Raw genomic sequence first — 4,972 nt, 5'->3', positions numbered from 1 at the left:
AAGAGGAAGAGAGTGAGACAGAAGACTAAAGTGAAACAAAGCCCAGAAAAAATATAAAAAGCCTGAAAAAATGCCAGTTGCAATGAAAGTAACCTATGGGTAAGATGGACTGGTAATCTTCGACACAAAGTTTGGAAGGCAATGCTGACCCGTTGAAAATGCTAAAATTTTGGCTTTTCTTGTTTTGTAAGCAAAGGCGAAACATGTGAATAGTAGTTAGCAATGGTTTTTCCTCCATACAATGCTAGTACATTTTTCAAAAATGATTAGCTCAAAATACTCATATTACTTATCATGAAACCAATGAAATAGTCTTTCATACTGATTATTTCACAAATTTATACTGTAGAATGAAAGATGAACAGAAATACAACTTTTCAGGCATTGTGCCCATTTGGACTGCTCCTGTCTTGGTTTTTTAATCTCTGAAATAAAATGGATAATATTCTCTACTTCACAGGCATTGTGAAAATTAAAGAATAAATACTAAGAGCTTGGGGAGGGATTAAAGGGGTATGTTAGCATATACTATCATTATATCCTCATTCCTATTCTGAAGTCATAATGCTCTGATGGTGACACGGTTAGTCATCACCATGGAAACCAATGATATATGCTATCTTTTGCTCTGGGGCCTCTCTCCATCCTCCAGGCAGTTGCAGAGACTGCCGCAAAAATAAGATTAACTCCCTCTTCTTACCGTTTTTAAGTTCTTTCACTGGTTTACAAATGCCTTCTCTACTAAACTTTTCCTTGAATGCATTCCTATACCTCCACCACCAACTTTCTTCTCTTGATTATCCCCTACTCATTTCCATAGGCATGATTCTGGGCAGCATTTTTTTTTTTCTATTTCTTTGTTCACTTCTACGTTGTTCTTCTTTTCCTCCTTCTAGGTGGGAGCAATCTTTGTTGATTCACCAAGTTGTTCCTTATCCCTCTCAATGTTTGCATGGAGAAGCCAAGCTTAACGTTGTGAACTTTGTTATTGCAGCCAATTACTGCGATTTCAATGTCTGTGCGGTGTTTTGCTTTTCCCATCCTGCAAATAATCCCCTTTAAAACATTCTCTCACTTTGGTTTCTCATTCCCAGCAGGAGGCTAGCATCTAAGCGGCTGACATCTTGCTGCAGAGTGGCTGTGAGTATGTGAAAAGCACTACAAAACTGCAGGAGCGGCTGGCTAAGCCTCTGACAGGGAGGAAGAACAGGGAGCTTGGCTGCAAAGTGGGTGCTCTGAGGACAAGTTTTCCTGTCTTTAAAATCTCTGTACCTGGCCTGGTTCTAACTCAAGTTCAGGCCCAAGTAAAAGCAGGCCTGTGTATCTCCTGAAGTTCTGGGCAGCGCCCAGTGCGGGGGGCCAGTGGGGGTTGTCGGGCAGGACTTCAGGTGCCATCCTTCCCTTAGCTTGCCAATCTGGGGCTGGAAGTGAAAGCCTTGAGTTGACGTCTATGTCTGGCTTAACTCCCGGTGCCCACATGCACCTTCTCCCTCTGCCTGCCAGATGATCTTCTCAATGCTGGTTCTCATCCCAAATGCCAAGCTGAAGGTAGAATAAGTCATTGCATTACTCTCCACACCCCAGCATTTGCAGGGGGCAGGTGACCAGAGGCAAGGCTGGCTGAAGCCTCATTTAGTTCCTCTGGTTTTGCAGGCACAAAGGAACTAGAATGAGTTGAATCTAAAGTTAAACTAAACCAGAGGACAGAAAGCCATTCGCTTGGTGTCCTCTATGGTAATCTGCCCTTTTAGAATAAGAAACAAGTGGGCGGCAGTGGCCCTCATGGCTCACAGCGGGCCCCAGGACCTTCAGCATTTCCTGCATTTCCCTCCCATCTCCCTCATTGCAATGAACCCTGTAACACGCCATGCCAGGCACTGTATTAAGTGCTTTACATACATCTCTTAACTGTATACCTACAATAATTACTATTATTATTTTAATAAACACTATTATTATGTGTAGTTATTTCATTTTTATAGATGATGAAACAGATTCCCTAACCATTTTGTAAATCAGGGCTTGATACATATTGAGGGCTCAAGAATGTTTGTTATTTAACTGAAAATTTGACCAGTTCTACGGAGTTAGTCCCATCACGGTGGAAACCCTGGACTGGGATGAAGGCAAGTGTTTTCCTTAAGAGTATGGAGATATTGACTCAACACTAGTCTCCAGGAGTTTTCTGAGGGCTACTTTCCCTTGACCCTCTTATAGTCCTTGGCTGGGTCTGAAAATTAAACTGAAAAAGACAGATTAACATACCATAAAAAGCATACAAATTTATTGAATATGTTTTATGTGATATGGGAAACTTCATAAGGAAATGAAGATCTGAAGAAACAGTTAGACCTATGTAATTTTATGCTAGGTTTGATGAAGAGTGGTCAATGTCGAAATATGATACGTTAGGGAGTATGAAGCATGTATAGTAAACTGGGGCAAACTTAACAAGGTCTGTTTGTTAGGATTCTTTAAGGGTCCATTGGTCTTCGGAGGTAATGGTATTCCTTTCCCCTGGGGTATAGGGAAGGTACCTCTCACTTGAGGGTTTTATGAATTTTCTGGGGAGAAGGCTGTGGAGGGAGAAGGTGAGGGTGACCTTCCTGTTTCTGCTGTTTTCTCAAACTCCTTCAGCTGAAAATATTCAATATGCCAAGATGCCATATTTTGGGGTAGCAAGTTCCGAACCCCATCAGGGTCAGTCAGCCTTCTCTTTGCTGCTATTTGATTACAGAGTGGCTAGAAAAATCCCTTCCAATTACTTTGTAATGCTCAGATTTGTTAGGTTCTATTTCAGCACACCACAATGTGTTGACAGGTGCAGCTTGTAAAGACATCTGTGTGGCCCAATATACTGGCTTCAATCAGGGAAGATGGTTTCTTCACTGCAGGGCATCCTCCAACCTTTAATATGCTAACATGCATTGAGTATCTCCTAAAGGGGGACATAAATGTTTCATCAATTCTAAGCAGCACTTTCCTCCCACATTTTGTCATCTCTGAAGCTAGGATGCTTCTTATGGACAGAGGCATCTTCCAGTGGCTGTTCATCAAGCAGCAGTTGTGCAATGGTAGACACTGCGTGGGCACATATGAACTTGGTCAGAGCTGTTGTCGTCATACGTCAGTTGAGTTAGGAACATTCTTAGAACAACATATGTGATGTTTAATTGCTCTTTAAAATGTCTTTATAAAGATGACACCATGATTTGGCGCTGGAATGAAAAGTTACTGTATATGCCAAGAGGTATGGAAACAGAGCAGTGGGCGTGTATGTATGATGTTATAGCAGCCAAAATTCATCATGCAGGGTTAACAGCCATGCCATATTTTCTTGCAAAACAATAACCAGGTGCTTGATAGAACTTAAGAAAGGACAATACCCAGTGGTTGAGGCTATATCGTGTTATTGAGGTAGGTGCAAAACGATTGCCCACCACAGGCCAGAGAGCAGTGCAACAAAACTCAGGAGAACTGCCAAATCCCTAGAAGAGCATCGTGTCCTAGTTTAATTGGCATTGCTTTTTCTTTCTTAGTGGTATATAATCGATAGTTTATAGGTTTGATGAAATATGTTAGTATAAAGCATTTCCAATCTTATTTGACCACAGACTCTTGTTTCCTCAGGAACGTCTCTTGGAACTAGTGTTCTGTGGAATATAATTATGATGATACCTACCACTTATGATCGCCCAGTCACTTTAAATACACCTATATTACTGAAATGAATCCTCACTACCATCTCATGAAGTAGGCACTATGATTATCTTGACACTGCAAATGAGGAAACCAGGGCATGTGGAGATTGACAAACTTGCCTAAAATCACACAGCTGGTGTAGTAGAGCCAGGATTCAAACACAGGCAGGTGGCCCCAAAGTGTGCGTACTTTACCACCACAGCAACGTAGTTGGGGAAACTCTGTTCTAGCCACAGACTGGAGGAGGAGAGTGCAGCCAATCTGACCCATGGTTAAAAAATGAATAAGTACCACAACTCCCACTGACTCTTAAAATATTCAGCAGGAATCTACAAGGGGAAAAAAAAAAAGATTTTCCTGCTCTTTGCTGATACTGTGAATACATTATTTCCTTTTGTATATACCTAGACAATCTGCATTCCCTCCAGGTTATGAAGATTAAGAAGAAAGTCACTTTCAGTGGAAGACTGAAGCACTACAAATGTAATCTGAATAAAATACCAGGAACAAACCAAATAAATATCAGCCCCAATTCAGGTCATACCTGAATGCTCTGAAAGAGTCCATTACCTTACAGGTTTGCTGCTCTAGTGAAGGGTAAGCTAGTGCTTTTTTTCACGGGGTGGGCGGCGGTGGTGGTGATTTACAGAAATAAGACCACTTTGTGCCACTCTTCCCATCTCTTTTGACTAGCTACTATTTGTGAGATAAATTTCAGTGAACCAGATGGACTTACTGATAGGTGTAACAATCTCCTATTAGCTCAGCCTCTAGGGAAGAGGCAGGTGACAGAATGATTTTGGCAGTGAAATGAAACTGAGAACAAAAGGTGGTGTCATTGCTTGGAGCAGCAATGCTCTTCAGGCCCCATCAGCTCAAGTTTCCCAGGCAGGTGACTGTGAGGACAATTCTGCATATTCCATCTCCCTAAGAGGTTTTGAACTCTGCAATGGGCTTTCTCCACATGTGGGTTGCTTCCTGAGATTAGTTTGGCCTTCCTGAGATCTGTCTGGCCTTATAAAAGCTGCAAGTGAATACAACAACTAGTACCTATGGTAATTTAAGGAAATTATACTCTTCAGGAGACAAAATGCTGTCCAATTGCTCTTTATCTGTGCCAGCTGGGTAAGAAAGGAAGATGATTCATAGCCCAGTCCAGTGGGACCAGTGGAAGACTTGATTACACCTTGGTTCCAGGCTGTCTTGTGGAGCAAATGCCTTGGCGTTTGTGGGGTCCAGAAGGACTGTAATGATTAAACCTAGTCCAAGA

The sequence above is a fragment of the Aethalodelphis obliquidens genome, unplaced genomic scaffold (assembly GCF_003676395.1).
Source record: "Aethalodelphis obliquidens isolate GAN/ISIS:26980383/991018 unplaced genomic scaffold, ASM367639v1 scaffold8, whole genome shotgun sequence".
Classification (NCBI taxonomy): Eukaryota; Metazoa; Chordata; class Mammalia; order Artiodactyla; family Delphinidae; genus Aethalodelphis; species Aethalodelphis obliquidens.
This window is presented reverse-complemented; position numbering follows the sequence as displayed.